The 16,847-nt window shown below is 31.7% G+C and overlaps 1 protein-coding gene across 9 annotated transcripts in view; it reads right to left on the reverse strand.

Moving 5' to 3' along the window:
• LOC127278033 (uncharacterized) overlaps positions 1-16,847 on the reverse strand; it is a 471,303-nt gene that overhangs the window by 152,901 nt on the left and 301,555 nt on the right. The window lies entirely within an intron of this gene.

Raw genomic sequence — 16,847 nt, forward strand, 5'->3', positions numbered from 1 at the left:
TCAACTGCAATAATTTTAGTTCATTAACGACTATTGCAAAAAAATTTCCGAAAATAAAAAAAAGGTATACAATTCAACTGTACCTCGTCATTTAATTTTTGAGTTACTTTCGAAACATTGAATTTTTTTTTTTTTGACGTTAAAACTCACAGACTGTGATGAAATATTTAAAGGGAACAATTGATGATCTGGCGGAAGGGAGATGATGAGAAAATGAGGCACATCGAATTTAACAGAAAGAGTGAGTGAGAGAGAAAGTCAGGCTATTATGACAGCAAACACAAAATATCATATAGCGTAGTGTAACGGCGTATGAGATTCAACGACGACACCGGGTGAATCCTGAACCAGGAAAACTCAACCAAGCGGTCGAGCAAACAATGACAGCGTACCAGTATTGTTCTCCGAGTAATTGAATCCAGCAGCCTACCCTTCTAAAACCGACGTTCTCGTCATCCTTCCAATGCTTGGTTGGAGTTTCACTCTCTCTCACTCTCTCTCTCTCTCTTTAGAGACTTATTCTATTCCGGATTCAGCAGGCAGGCACTTCCTTCTCAACCACTATGCACCACCACTACTAACGTCATTACTTATTCTAAAGCAATAGATTCTGCAGAAATTTTTTTTTTTTTTCCTAAACTTTGGAAGCGTAATGGAAAATGTTTACTTTTTACTGTGGAAGTTAATGAATAATGAAAAATTACGTAACGCATCTAATGATTGGAAAAAACTGATCGATGAATAATAAAAACAGAACTAATTATTTTGCGTAATTGAACCTCCCAATTCTGTAACTCGTTTAGCGCTCGGCCGGACGCTAAACGAGTTAAAGAATTGGGAGGTTCAATTTATCAGCTGGTTATGAATATCGAACTAATTTCTAATTTAGATCCTAGATTCTAAGAGAGATTGTAAAATCTAATTGAACTCCTAATCTCTAATTCAAATTCTACAATGTATAGTTGAGGTTCTCGAATTGGAATCAAAATCTTTAAGCTTCAATAAATATTATAGGTACTAATAAGGATTGTGGGTTCTAATCTGGATAGTACAATATAACTGAGTTTCTAGCTTCAAATTGAGGCACTAAATTCTAGAAAAGTAGAATCGGATTGCATACTTGGATTCTAATTTGGATTTTGTTATTGAAATTCTAAAATTCAGCTTCAAAAATCGGATTGAGTTTCTCAACTCTAACCGAAATAAGCTGTAATTGAGATTTTAGATTTTTGTAATTGTAATCTAGATTATAATTCAATTTCTCTGATCTAAAATGTTGTCTTCGATTCTAATTAATATCCTAATTTCTAATAAGGATCCTGGGTTCTAATTGAAATTGTTAGATTCTATACAGTTCCTAGGCTACAATTCAGATCCTAAATTTTCTTGAATCTGATTAGAATCAGGTTCTAACCAAGATCAGAGAATCTAGTTAATAGGTGTAAATTCAAAACCAAAACTGTAATTGGGATCCAAGGTTTTAGTTGGAAACACAAACCAAAAATTTGGTCACAGCTTCTGATTGAGATCCTAGTCATTAATTGAAATTTTTGTAAATAATCAAGATCCTAGATTCTAATATTAGGTTTCCGTAATCTAATTAAGTTCGTAGAATCCAAATAAAATTCTTCAATCTAATTAGGAATCAATTCCTCGTTATGATGTAATCCAATTCCTAGATGATAATTAAGATTTTAGAATCCATTTGTGTTTCTAAAATCTCATTGTACTCCTAGCCTCTAATTCGGATTCTAGGTTCTAGTTAAAATGCGGTTAGGTTTCTAATTGTAAGCTCAAATTGAAAGTGTAGATCCTAATTGAAATATTGGAAGCGGATTGAAATAATAGGATCGAATTCAGATCCTAGATTCTGTTCCTGGAGTTTTAATTGACATCGAAAGCTCTAAATGAAATTCTAGGTTCTAATCGAAATTCTAAAATCTATGGGAGTTCCTAGAATGTAATTCGAGATGATAAACTTTAATTCAAATCCTAGAACCAAATTACATTTCTAGGTGCCTATTGAAATTCTAGGCTCTAATTGTAATCCTAGCATCATAGAATCCTAGAATTCAAGAGTTCTACAATCTAATTCAGTTCCTAGAATGTACTTGAAATCATAGACTCTAATTCAAGTCCTGAAATCTAATTAAATTTTTAAGTATTGAAATTTTACAAATTTTTCATCTAAAAATTGTTAATCGACGAAGGTTGCAAAAAAACATTTCATATAACAAATTAAAATAATAGAAAAATATTTCTTCTTCTAAATCGTTGATCATAAACGTAAATTTCGCCAACGTCGAAAAAAAAACAGAAAAGAAAATTAAATTTGTAATATTCGTGTTTATGAACATTGTAATTTTGGTTCTCCTCTCTCTAGTGCATATTAAATTAAATGTGAAATAAAAATTTGAAAGCTCCTCCCTGCGGTATATAGTCAAACGTCTTAAATGTATATAGGTATGTATATATATATATATATATAAGAGGATTTCGCGATTCTCCCAATATCCCACTTAAATGGTGAATTCCTGAGACTCCTGAGTCATCAAAGGTCTCTGAGAGAGCAGAAACGACATCGTTTCTCTTCTTGCATACTCGTGAATCTCTTACCACCAAAGTGTTCAAGGTATCCCACTTTATGGGTGAATATTATCAGTCAGTAAAGACAGGTCGGTGAAGTTCACATCGATTATGATCATCGAAAATCTTAAATCCAAGTTACTCCATAAACACAACAAAAACTTACATAAAACTTCAAAAAAAGATTATACTTAACAAAAAAATTCAGTTCAACCCCAATTTCATTAAAAAAAACACCCCTAGTATAACCCCCTATAATGACACATTGAAAAAAAATTCCCAAAAAATTCAATTTTTCTTAGGCTCAAAATTTTTTTTCATATTCTCGCACTAAACACACCTACAAGTGTTGAAAAAAATTGACACCCCAAAAAAAGTGGGGGAAAGTCCCCAAAACCTACCCTAAAGACCCCATCTTTAATAAAAAAATTCCCAAAAAATTCAATTTTTCTTAGGCTCAAAATTTTTTTTCATATTCTCGCACTAAACACACCTACAAGTGTTGAAAAAAATTGACACCCCAAAAAAAGTGGGGGAAAGTCCCCAAAACCTACCCTAAAGACCCCATCTTTAATAAAAAAATTCCCAAAAAATTCAATTTTTCTTAGGCTCAAAATTTTTTTTCATATTCTCGCACTAAACACACCTACAAGTGTTGAAAAAAATTGACACCCCAAAAAAAGTGGGGGAAAGTCCCCAAAACCTACCCTAAAGACCCCATATTTAATAAAAAAATTCCCAAAAAATTCAATTTTTCTTAGGCTCAAAATTTTTTTTCATATTCTCGCACTAAACACACCTACAAGTGTTGAAAAAAATTGACACCCCAAAAAAAGTGGGGGAAAGTACCCAAAACCTACCCTAAAGACCCCATATTTAATAAAAAAATTCCCAAAAAATTCAATTTTTCTTAGACTCAAAATTTTTTTTCATATTCTCGCACTAAACACACCTACAAGTGTTGAAAAAAATTGACACCCCAAAAAAAGTGGGGGAAAGTCCCCAAAACCTACCCTAAAGACCGCATCTTTAATAAAAAAATTCCAAAAAAATTCAATTTTTCTTAGGCTCAAAATTTTTTTTCATATTCTCGCACTAAACACACCTACAAGTGTTGAAAAAAATTAACACCCCAAAAAAAGTGGGGGAAAGTCCCCAAAACCTACCCTAAAGACCCCATATTTAATAAAAAAATTCCCAAAAAATTCAATTTTTCTTAGGCTCAAAATTTTTTTTCATATTCTCGCACTAAACACACCTACAAGTGTTGAAAAAAATTGACACCCCAAAAAAAGTGGGGGAAAGTCCCCAAAACCTACCCTAAAGACCCCATCTTTAATAAAAAAATTCCCAAAAAATTCAATTTTTCTTAGGCTCAAAATTTTTTTTCATATTCTCGCACTAAACACACCTACAAGTGTTGAAAAAAATTGACACCCCAAAAAAAGTGGGGGAAAGTCCCCAAAACCTACCCTAAAGACCCCATCTTTAATAAAAAAATTCCCAAAAAATTCAATTTTTCTTAGGCTCAAAATTTTTTTTCATATTCTCGCACTAAACACACCTACAAGTGTTGAAAAAAATTGACACCCCAAAAAAAGTGGGGGAAAGTCCCCAAAACCTACCCTAAAGACCCCATCTTTAATAAAAAAATTCCCAAAAAATTCAATTTTTCTTAGGCTCAAAATTTTTTTTCATATTCTCGCACTAAACACACCTACAAGTGTTGAAAAAAATTGACACCCCAAAAAAAGTGGGGGAAAGTCCCCAAAACCTACCCTAAAGACCCCATCTTTAATAAAAAAATTCCCAAAAAATTCAATTTTTCTTAGGCTCAAAATTTTTTTTCATATTCTCGCACTAAACACACCTACAAGTGTTGAAAAAAATTGACACCCCAAAAAAAGTGGGGGAAAGTCCCCAAAACCTACCCTAAAGACCCCATATTTAATAAAAAAATTCCCAAAAAATTCAATTTTTCTTAGGCTCAAAATTTTTTTTCATATTCTCGCACTAAACACACCTACAAGTGTTGAAAAAAATTGACACCCCAAAAAAAGTGGGGGAAAGTACCCAAAACCTACCCTAAAGACCCCATATTTAATAAAAAAATTCCCAAAAAATTCAATTTTTCTTAGACTCAAAATTTTTTTTCATATTCTCGCACTAAACACACCTACAAGTGTTGAAAAAAATTGACACCCCAAAAAAAGTGGGGGAAAGTCCCCAAAACCTACCCTAAAGACCGCATCTTTAATAAAAAAATTCCAAAAAAATTCAATTTTTCTTAGGCTCAAAATTTTTTTTCATATTCTCGCACTAAACACACCTACAAGTGTTGAAAAAAATTAACACCCCAAAAAAAGTGGGGGAAAGTCCCCAAAACCTACCCTAAAGACCCCATATTTAATAAAAAAATTCCCAAAAAATTCAATTTTTCTTAGGCTCAAAATTTTTTTTCATATTCTCGCACTAAACACACCTACAAGTGTTGAAAAAAATTGACACCCCAAAAAAAGTGGGGGAAAGTCCCCAAAACCTACCCTAAAGACCCCATCTTTAATAAAAAAATTCCCAAAAAATTCAATTTTTCTTAGGCTCAAAATTTTTTTTCATATTCTCGCACTAAACACACCTACAAGTGTTGAAAAAAATTGACACCCCAAAAAAAGTGGGGGAAAGTCCCCAAAACCTACCCTAAAGACCCCATCTTTAATAAAAAAATTCCCAAAAAATTCAATTTTTCTTAGGCTCAAAATTTTTTTTCATATTCTCGCACTAAACACACCTACAAGTGTTGAAAAAAATTGACACCCCAAAAAAAGTGGGGGAAAGTCCCCAAAACCTACCCTAAAGACCCCATCTTTAATAAAAAAATTCCCAAAAAATTCAATTTTTCTTAGGCTCAAAATTTTTTTTCATATTCTCGCACTAAACACACCTACAAGTGTTGAAAAAAATTGACACCCCAAAAAAAGTGGGGGAAAGTCCCCAAAACCTACCCTAAAGACCCCATATTTAATAAAAAAATTCCCAAAAAATTCAATTTTTCTTAGGCTCAAAATTTTTTTTCATATTCTCGCACTAAACACACCTACAAGTGTTGAAAAAAATTGACACCCCAAAAAAAGTGGGGGAAAGTCCCCAAAACCTACCCTAAAGACCCCATATTTAATAAAAAAATTCCCAAAAAATTCAATTTTTCTTAGACTCAAAATTTTTTTTCATATTCTCGCACTAAACACACCTACAAGTGTTGAAAAAAATTGACACCCCAAAAAAAGTGGGGGAAAGTCCCCAAAACCTACCCTAAAGACCGCATCTTTAATAAAAAAATTCCAAAAAAATTCAATTTTTCTTAGGCTCAAAATTTTTTTTCATATTCTCGCACTAAACACACCTACAAGTGTTGAAAAAAATTAACACCCCAAAAAAAGTGGGGGAAAGTCCCCAAAACCTACCCTAAAGACCCCATATTTAATAAAAAAATTCCCAAAAAATTCAATTTTTCTTAGGCTCAAAATTTTTTTTCATATTCTCGCACTAAACACACCTACAAGTGTTGAAAAAAATTGACACCCCAAAAAAAGTGGGGGAAAGTCCCCAAAACCTACCCTAAAGACCCCATCTTTAATAAAAAAATTCCCAAAAAATTCAATTTTTCTTAGGCTCAAAATTTTTTTTCATATTCTCGCACTAAACACACCTACAAGTGTTGAAAAAAATTGACACCCCAAAAAAAGTGGGGGAAAGTCCCCAAAACCTACCCTAAAGACCCCATCTTTAATAAAAAAATTCCCAAAAAATTCAATTTTTCTTAGGCTCAAAATTTTTTTTCATATTCTCGCACTAAACACACCTACAAGTGTTGAAAAAAATTGTCACCCCAAAAAAAGTGGGGGAAAGTCCCCAAAACCTACCCTAAAGACCCCATCTTAAATAAAAAATTTCCAAAAAATTCAATTTTTCTTAGGCTCAAAATTTTTTTTCATATTCTCGCACTAAACACACCTACAAGTGTTGAAAAAAATTGACACCCCAAAAAAAGTGGGGGAAAGTCCCCAAAACCTACCCTAAAGACCCCATCTTAAATAAAAAATTTCCAAAAAATTTAATTTTTCTTAGGCTCAAAATTTTTTTTCATATTCTCGCACTAAACACACCTACAAGTGTTGAAAAAAATTGACACCCCAAAAAAAGTGGGGGAAAGTCCCCAAAACCTACCCTAAAGACCCCATATTTAATAAAAAAATTCCCAAAAAATTCAATTTTTCTTAGGCTCAAAATTTTTTTTCATATTCTCGCACTAAACACACCTACAAGTGTTGAAAAAAATTGACACCCCAAAAAAAGTGGGGGAAAGTCCCCAAAACCTACCCTAAAGACCCCATATTTAATAAAAAAATTCCCAAAAAATTCAATTTTTCCTAGGCTCTAAATTTTTTTTTATATTCTCGCACTAAACACACCTACAAGTGTTGAATAAAATTGACACCCTTAAAAAAAGTGGGGGAAAGTCCCCAAAACCTACCCTAAAGACCCCATATTTAATAAAAAAATTCCCAAAAAATTCAATTTTTCTTAGGCTCAAAATTTTTTTTCATATTCTCGCACTAAACACACCTACAAGTGTTGAAAAATATTGGCACCCCAAAAAAAGTGGGGGAAAGTCCCCAAAACCTACCCTAAAGACCCCATCTTTGATAAAAAAAATTCCAAAAAAATTCAATTTTTCTTAGGCTCAAAATTTTATATTTTATGTAGTTTTTTATAATTTTGCATATTTTATCCAATAAACAAAAAAAACCATTTAGTATTTTTTTCTGGTTTTTTGCTATAAAAATCAAATTTTTGGGGTATTATTATTATAATATGCGTAATGAGCTCATAAAAATACATAAAAGTATGAAGTATTAAAAATCAAAAATATTTTAAAAAATTCAAAATTGAAACATTTTTTAAAAATTTCAAAAATATTGTAAAAATTGTTTGTCCACGATCGGGCGAGGCTTAAAATTTTGGCAAAAAGTATTTTTTTGAAAAAATTTTTAAATTTTTTTGTTTGTTTGTTGTTTTTTGATTTTACATTCTGACAATAATTGATGATTGCCAAAATAGTTTGCATATTCAAGCAGTCGGGAAAGTTTGTCGAAGCTGAAAATTTAAAATTCAACAAAAAAGTCACAAAAATTTTATTTGTTTGTGAATATGATGTTTTTTATAAATGTTTATTTACTAATTGAATCTAAAAACATCATTTTGTCTATGTGGAAATTTGTAGCCGCGTAGAGAATAAATGTTAAAATCTTTCAAAAAACAGGCGTGATTAGCCATGAATTTGACTATTGTGTGGAGCAAGGTGTGGAGGCAAGAATAGTGAGGATAGAGACGAACGTGGATATTCGGCTGCGTTCGTCTTTGGTCGGCTCTTTGCTTTACGTTATCCCCACCGCTCCGCTCACTCCACAGACCCCGGCGAAAGTCTATAACTGCTTGGAAATCTGATTTTGCCTTTTTCGTCGTATTTTTTCTCTCTCCACTCGGACCCAATTTAAACGCGCTTGGGTGAAAAAGTGAAGATTCAACGAAGCTGAATTACGCAACGTTTATATAGGATAAACGATTTTTAAAGAAATAATTTTTTAATTGAAAAATTCTAAAAAAATTTTTTTTATAATATGTTGATTAATAAAAACTACAAAGAAATTTTTAAAGTAAAAATTTCAAGATTTTTTCATTTTAAAAAATTATTTCTTTAAAAAACGTTTATCATAAATATTGCGATCTTCAGCTTATTAAGATTATTATTATTACTATTAAAATATATTAAAATAATCTAGAAATTTTTACTTTAAAAATTTTTTTTTAGTTTTTATTAATCAACATATTATAAAAAAATTTTTTTTAGAATATTTCAATTGAAAAATTATTTCTTTAAAAATCGTTTATTTTATTTAAACGTTGCGTAATTCAGCTTCGTTGAATCTTCACTTTTTCACCCAACCGCGTTTAAATTGGGTCCGAGTGGAGAGAGAAAAAATACGACGAAAAAGGCAAAATCAGATTTCCAAGCAGTCATAGACTTTCGCCGGGGTCTGTGGAGTGAGCGGCGCGGTGGGGATAACGTAAAGCAAAGAGCCGACCAAAGACGAACGCAACCGAATATCCACGATCGGCTCTATCCTCACTATTCATGCCTTCACACTATAGTCAAATTCAAGGCTAATCACGCCTGTTGTTTGAAAAGATTTTAACATTTATTCTCTACGCGGCTACAAATTTCCACATAGAAAATGATGTTTTTAGTTTCAATTAGTAAATAAACATTTTAAAAAAACATCATATTCACAAACAAATAAAATTTTTGTGATTTTTTGCTAAATTTAAAACTTTCAACTTCGACAAACTTCCCCGACTGCTTGCATATACAAACTATTTTGGCAATTGTCAATTATTGCCAGAATGTAAAATCAACAAACAAAAAATTTAGTCTCGCTTTTTCTTTGCGAGAAATAAATTTTTTAATAGAAATTTTTCACGTTTTTCAACTTTTGACAAAAGCTGAACTACGCAACGTTTATGATAAACCATTTTTAAAAATGTAAAATTCTATAATTTTTTGCTTGACAAATATTTTTTATAATTTGTTGATTAATGAAAACTACAAGAAATATTTTTCAGACAAAAATTTAAAGAATTTTTTATTTTAAAAAATTATTTCGTTTGTCATAAACGTTGCGTACTTCAGCTACGTAAAATTTGGGTGTGAACAAGACAAATTTCCCACATGGCTTGGATGTCTACATTTTATTAAAGTTATCTACACTCAGAAAAAAAATATATTTGAACCAAATGTACCATTTTTTTAAATTTACCTAATTTTTTGGTTAGTTCAAACAAAATTTGTTCAATTCAAATAAATATTTATTTGATCTAAATAACTGTTTAGTTTATTTTAATAAATTTTTTGAACAAAGAAAAAATTTAATTGAACTAAATAAACGTTTGGTTTATGGAATCACATGTTTGGTTAACTGTATATCAATGCATTTATTTTGTTGATTTCACCAAAATTTGGTTGCTTCAAACGAATTTTTTTCTGAGTGTACTATAAATAGGAAGTCAAAATAAGAATAAAATTTTTGGTCTCTCATTTAGTTTTCGAGAAATAAATTTTCTATTTGAAATTTTTTAATTTTTTGGAGTCTTTCCACAACTTGTTAGGGGGTGTCAATTTTTTTTAACACTTTTAGGTGTGTTTAGTGCAAGAATTTGAAATAAAATTGAGAGCCTAAGAAAAATTGAATTTTTTTTTATCAAAGATGGGGACTTTAGGGTAGGTTTTGGGGGCTTTCCCCCACTTTTTTTGGGGTGTCAATTTTTTTCAACACTTGTAGGTGTGTTTTGTGCTAGAATTTGAAATAAAATTGTAAGCCTAAAAAAAATTGAATTTTTTGGTAATTTTTTTATTAAAGATGGGGTCTTTAGGGTAGGTTTTGGGGACTTTCCCCCACTTTTTTTGGGGTGTCAATTTTTTTCAACACTTGTAGGTGTGTTTAGTGCGAGAATATGAAAAAAAATTTTGAGCCTAAGAAAAATTGAATTTTTTGGGAATTTTTTTATTAAATATGGGGTCTTTAGGGTAGGTTTTGGGGACTTTCCCCCACTTTTTTTGGGGTGTCAATTTTTTTCAACACTTGTAGGTGTGTTTAGTGCGAGAATATGAAAAAAAATTTTGAGCCTAAGAAAAATTGAATTTTTTGGAAATTTTTTATTTAAGATGGGGTCTTTAGGGTAGGTTTTGGGGACTTTCCCCCACTTTTTTTGGGGTGTCAATTTTTTTCAACACTTGTAGGTGTGTTTAGTGCGAGAATATGAAAAAAAATTTTGAGCCTAAGAAAAATTGAATTTTTTTATTAAATATGGGGTCTTTAGGGTAGGTTTTGGGGACTTTCCCCCACTTTTTTTGGGGTGTCAATTTTTTTCAACACTTGTAGGTGTGTTTAGTGCGAGAATATAAAAAAAAATTGTGAGCCTAAGAAAAATTGAATTTTTTGGTAATTTTTTTATTAAAGATGGGGTCTTTAGGGTAGGTTTTGGGGACTTTCCCCCACTTTTTTTGGGGTGTCAATTTTTTTCAACACTTGTAGGTGTGTTTAGTGCGAGAATATGAAAAAAAATTTTGAGCCTAAGAAAAATTGAATTTTTTGGGAATTTTTTTATTAAAGATGGGGTCTTTAGGGTAGGTTTTGGGGACTTTCCCCCACTTTTTTTGGGGTGTCAATTTTTTTCAACACTTGTAGGTGTGTTTAGTGCGAGAATATGAAAAAAAATTTTGAGCCTAAGAAAAATTGAATTTTTTTGGAATTTTTTTATTAAATATGGGGTCTTTAGGGTAGGTTTTGGGGACTTTCCCCCACTTTTTTTGGGGTGTCAATTTTTTTCAACACTTGTAGGTGTGTTTAGTGCGAGAATATGAAAAAAAATTTTGAGCCTAAGAAAAATTGAATTTTTTGGGAATTTTTTTATTAAATATGGGGTCTTTAGGGTAGGTTTTGGGGACTTTCCCCCACTTTTTTTGGGGTATCAATTTTTTTCAACACTTGTAGGTGTGTTTAGTGCGAGAATATGAAAAAAAATTTTGAGCCTAAAAAAAATTGAATTTTTTGGGAATTTTTTTATTAAATATGGGGTCTTTAGGGTAGGTTTTGGGGACTTTCCCCCACTTTTTTTGGGGTGTCAATTTTTTTCAACACTTGTAGGTGTGTTTAGTGCGAGAATATGAAAAAAAATTTTGAGCCTAAGAAAAATTGAATTTTTTTATTAAATATGGGGTCTTTAGGGTAGGTTTTGGGGACTTTCCCCCACTTTTTTTGGGGTGTCAATTTTTTTCAACACTTGTAGGTGTGTTTAGTGCGAGAATATGAAAAAAAATTTTGACCTTAGAAAAATTGAATTTTTTGGGAATTTTTTTATTAAATATGGGGTCTTTAGGGTAGGTTTTGGGGACTTTCCCCCACTTTTTTTGGGGTGTCAATTTTTTTCAATACTTGTAGGTGTGTTTAGTGCGAGAATATGAAAAAAAATTTTGAGCCTAAGAAAAATTGAATTTTTTGGGAATTTTTTTATTAAAGATGGGGTCTTTAGGGTAGGTTTTGGGGACTTTCCCCCACTTTTTTTGGGGTGTCAATTTTTTTCAACACTTGTAGGTGTGTTTAGTGCGAGAATATGAAAAAAAATTTTGAGCCTAAGAAAAATTGAATTTTTTGGGAATTTTTTTATTAAAGATGGGGTCTTTAGGGTAGGTTTTGGGGACTTTCCCCCACTTTTTTTGGGGTGTCAATTTTTTTCAACACTTGTAGGTGTGTTTAGTGCGAGAATATGAAAAAAAATTTTGAGCCTAAGAAAAATTGAATTTTTTGTGGATTTTTTTTATTAAATATGGGGTCTTTAGGGTAGGTTTTGGGGACTTTCCCCCACTTTTTTTGGGGTGTCAATTTTTTTCAACACTTGTAGGTGTGTTTAGTGCGAGAATATGAAAAAAAATTTTGAGCCTAAGAAAAATTGAATTTTTTGGGAATTTTTTTATTAAATATGGGGTCTTTAGGGTAGGTTTTGGGGACTTTCCCCCACTTTTTTTGGGGTATCAATTTTTTTCAACACTTGTAGGTGTGTTTAGTGCGAGAATATGAAAAAAAATTTTGAGCCTAAGAAAAATTGAATTTTTTGGGAATTTTTTTATTAAATATGGGGTCTTTAGGGTAGGTTTTGGGGACTTTCCCCCACTTTTTTTGGGGTGTCAATTTTTTTCAACACTTGTAGGTGTGTTTAGTGCGAGAATATGAAAAAAAATTTTGAGCCTAAGAAAAATTGAATTTTTTTATTAAATATGGGGTCTTTAGGGTAGGTTTTGGGGACTTTCCCCCACTTTTTTTGGGGTGTCAATTTTTTTCAACACTTGTAGGTGTGTTTAGTGCGAGAATATGAAAAAAAATTTTGAGCCTAAGAAAAATTGAATTTTTTGGGAATTTTTTTATTAAATATGGGGTCTTTAGGGTAGGTTTTGGGGACTTTCCCCCACTTTTTTTGGGGTGTCAATTTTTTTCAACACTTGTAGGTGTGTTTAGTGCGAGAATATGAAAAAAAATTTTGAGCCTAAGAAAAATTGAATTTTTTGGGAATTTTTTTATTAAAGATGGGGTCTTTAGGGTAGGTTTTGGGGACTTTCCCCCACTTTTTTTGGGGTGTCAATTTTTTTCAACACTTGTAGGTGTGTTTAGTGCGAGAATATGAAAAAAAATTTTGAGCCTAAGAAAAATTGAATTTTTTGTGGATTTTTTTTATTAAATATGGGGTCTTTAGGGTAGGTTTTGGGGACTTTCCCCCACTTTTTTTGGGGTGTCAATTTTTTTCAACACTTGTAGGTGTGTTTAGTGCGAGAATATGAAAAAAAATTTTGAGCCTAAGAAAAATTGAATTTTTTGGGAATTTTTTTATTAAATATGGGGTCTTTAGGGTAGGTTTTGGGGACTTTTCCCCACTTTTTTTGGGGTATCAATTTTTTTCAACACTTGTAGGTGTGTTTAGTGCGAGAATATGAAAAAAAATTTTGAGCCTAAGAAAAATTGAATTTTTTGGGAATTTTTTTATTAAATATGGGGTCTTTAGGGTAGGTTTTGGGGACTTTCCCCCACTTTTTTTGGGGTGTCAATTTTTTTCAACACTTGTAGGTGTGTTTAGTGCGAGAATATGAAAAAAAATTTTGAGCCTAAGAAAAATTGAATTTTTTTATTAAATATGGGGTCTTTAGGGTAGGTTTTGGAGACTTTCCCCCACTTTTTTTGGGGTGTCAATTTTTTTCAACACTTGTAGGTGTGTTTAGTGCGAGAATATGAAAAAAAATTTTGAGCCTAAGAAAAATTGAATTTTTTGGGAATTTTTTTATTAAATATGGGGTCTTTAGGGTAGGTTTTGGGGACTTTCCCCCACTTTTTTTGGGGTGTTAATTTTTTTCAACACTTGTAGGTGTGTTTAGTGCGAGAATATGAAAAAAAATTTTGAGCCTAAGAAAAATTGAATTTTTTTGGAATTTTTTTATTAAAGATGCGGTCTTTAGGGTAGGTTTTGGGGACTTTCCCCCACTTTTTTTGGGGTGTCAATTTTTTTCAACACTTGTAGGTGTGTTTAGTGCGAGAATATGAAAAAAAATTTTGAGCCTAAGAAAAATTGAATTTTTTGGGAATTTTTTTATTTAAGATGGGGTCTTTAGGGTAGGTTTTGGGGACTTTCCCCCACTTTTTTTGGGGTGTCAATTTTTTTCAACACTTGTAGGTGTGTTTAGTGCGAGAATATGAAAAAAAATTTTGAGCCTAAGAAAAATTGAATTTTTTGGGAATTTTTTTATTTAAGATGGGGTCTTTAGGGTAGGTTTTGGGGACTTTCCCCCACTTTTTTTGGGGTGTCAATTTTTTTCAACACTTGTAGGTGTGTTTAGTGCGAGAATATGAAAAAAAATTTTGAGCCTAAGAAAAATTGAATTTTTTGGGATTTTTTTTATTAAATATGGGGTCTTTAGGGTAGGTTTTGGGGACTTTCCCCCACTTTTTTTGGGGTGTCAATTTTTTTCAACACTTGTAGGTGTGTTTAGTGCGAGAATATGAAAAAAAATTTTGAGCCTAAGAAAAATTGAATTTTTTGGGAATTTTTTTATTAAATATGGGGTCTTTAGGGTAGGTTTTGGGGACTTTTCCCCACTTTTTTTGGGGTATCAATTTTTTTCAACACTTGTAGGTGTGTTTAGTGCGAGAATATGAAAAAAAATTTTGAGCCTAAGAAAAATTGAATTTTTTGGGAATTTTTTTATTAAATATGGGGTCTTTAGGGTAGGTTTTGGGGACTTTCCCCCACTTTTTTTGGGGTGTCAATTTTTTTCAACACTTGTAGGTGTGTTTAGTGCGAGAATATGAAAAAAAATTTTGAGCCTAAGAAAAATTGAATTTTTTTATTAAATATGGGGTCTTTAGGGTAGGTTTTGGAGACTTTCCCCCACTTTTTTTGGGGTGTCAATTTTTTTCAACACTTGTAGGTGTGTTTAGTGCGAGAATATGAAAAAAAATTTTGAGCCTAAGAAAAATTGAATTTTTTGGGAATTTTTTTATTAAATATGGGGTCTTTAGGGTAGGTTTTGGGGACTTTCCCCCACTTTTTTTGGGGTGTTAATTTTTTTCAACACTTGTAGGTGTGTTTAGTGCGAGAATATGAAAAAAAATTTTGAGCCTAAGAAAAATTGAATTTTTTTGGAATTTTTTTATTAAAGATGCGGTCTTTAGGGTAGGTTTTGGGGACTTTCCCCCACTTTTTTTGGGGTGTCAATTTTTTTCAACACTTGTAGGTGTGTTTAGTGCGAGAATATGAAAAAAAATTTTGAGCCTAAGAAAAATTGAATTTTTTGGGAATTTTTTTATTTAAGATGGGGTCTTTAGGGTAGGTTTTGGGGACTTTCCCCCACTTTTTTTGGGGTGTCAATTTTTTTCAACACTTGTAGGTGTGTTTAGTGCGAGAATATGAAAAAAAATTTTGAGCCTAAGAAAAATTGAATTTTTTGGGAATTTTTTTATTTAAGATGGGGTCTTTAGGGTAGGTTTTGGGGACTTTCCCCCACTTTTTTTGGGGTGTCAATTTTTTTCAACACTTGTAGGTGTGTTTAGTGCGAGAATATGAAAAAAAATTTTGAGCCTAAGAAAAATTGAATTTTTTGGGAATTTTTTTATTAAAGATGGGGTCTTTAGGGTAGGTTTTGGGGACTTTCCCCCACTTTTTTTGGGGTGTCAATTTTTTTCAACACTTGTAGGTGTGTTTAGTGCGAGAATATGAAAAAAAATTTTGAGCCTAAGAAAAATTGAATTTTTTCGGAATTTTTTTATTAAAGATGGGGTCTTTAGGGTAGGTTTTGGGGACTTTCCCCCACCTTTTTTGGGGTGTCAATTTTTTTCAACACTTGTAGGTGTGTTTAGTGCGAGAATATGAAAAAAAATTTTGAGCCTAAGAAAAATTGAATTTTTTGGGAATTTTTTTATTAAATATGGGGTCTTTAGGGTAGGTTTTGGGGACTTTCCCCCACTTTTTTTGGGGTGTCAATTTTTTTCAACACTTGTAGGTGTGTTTAGTGCGAGAATATGAAAAAAAATTTTGAGCCTAAGAAAAATTGAATTTTTTTATTAAATATGGGGTCTTTAGGGTAGGTTTTGGGGACTTTCCCCCACTTTTTTTGGGGTGTCAATTTTTTTCAACACTTGTAGGTGTGTTTAGTGCGAGAATATGAAAAAAAATTTTGAGCCTAAGAAAAATTGAATTTTTTGGGAATTTTTTTATTAAATATGGGGTCTTTAGGGTAGGTTTTGGGGACTTTCCCCCACTTTTTTTGGGGTGTCAATTTTTTTCAACACTTGTAGGTGTGTTTAGTGCGAGAATATGAAAAAAAATTTTGAGCCTAAGAAAAATTGAATTTTTTGGGAATTTTTTTATTAAAGATGGGGTCTTTAGGGTAGGTTTTGGGGACTTTCCCCCACTTTTTTTGGGGTGTCAATTTTTTTCAACACTTGTAGGTGTGTTTAGTGCGAGAATATGAAAAAAAATTTTGAGCCTAAGAAAAATTGAATTTTTTGTGGATTTTTTTTATTAAATATGGGGTCTTTAGGGTAGGTTTTGGGGACTTTCCCCCACTTTTTTTGGGGTGTCAATTTTTTTCAACACTTGTAGGTGTGTTTAGTGCGAGAATATGAAAAAAAATTTTGAGCCTAAGAAAAATTGAATTTTTTGGGAATTTTTTTATTAATTATGGGGTCTTTAGGGTAGGTTTTGGGGACTTTCCCCCACTTTTTTTGGGGTATCAATTTTTTTCAACACTTGTAGGTGTGTTTAGTGCGAGAATATGAAAAAAAATTTTGAGCCTAAGAAAAATTGAATTTTTTGGGAATTTTTTTATTAAATATGGGGTCTTTAGGGTAGGTTTTGGGGACTTTCCCCCACTTTTTTTGGGGTGTCAATTTTTTTCAACACTTGTAGGTGTGTTTAGTGCGAGAATATGAAAAAAAATTTTGAGCCTAAGAAAAATTGAATTTTTTTATTAAATATGGGGTCTTTAGGGTAGGTTTTGGAGACTTTCCCCCACTTTTTTTGGGGTGTCAATTTTTTTCAACACTTGTAGGTGTGTTTAGTGCGAGAATATGAAAAAAAATTTTGAGCCTAAGAAAAATTGAATT

The sequence above is a fragment of the Leptopilina boulardi genome, unplaced genomic scaffold (assembly GCF_019393585.1).
Source record: "Leptopilina boulardi isolate dan_hultmark-lab unplaced genomic scaffold, ZJU_Lbou_2.1 LbouV2_194, whole genome shotgun sequence".
Lineage (NCBI taxonomy): Eukaryota > Metazoa > Arthropoda > Insecta > Hymenoptera > Figitidae > Leptopilina > Leptopilina boulardi.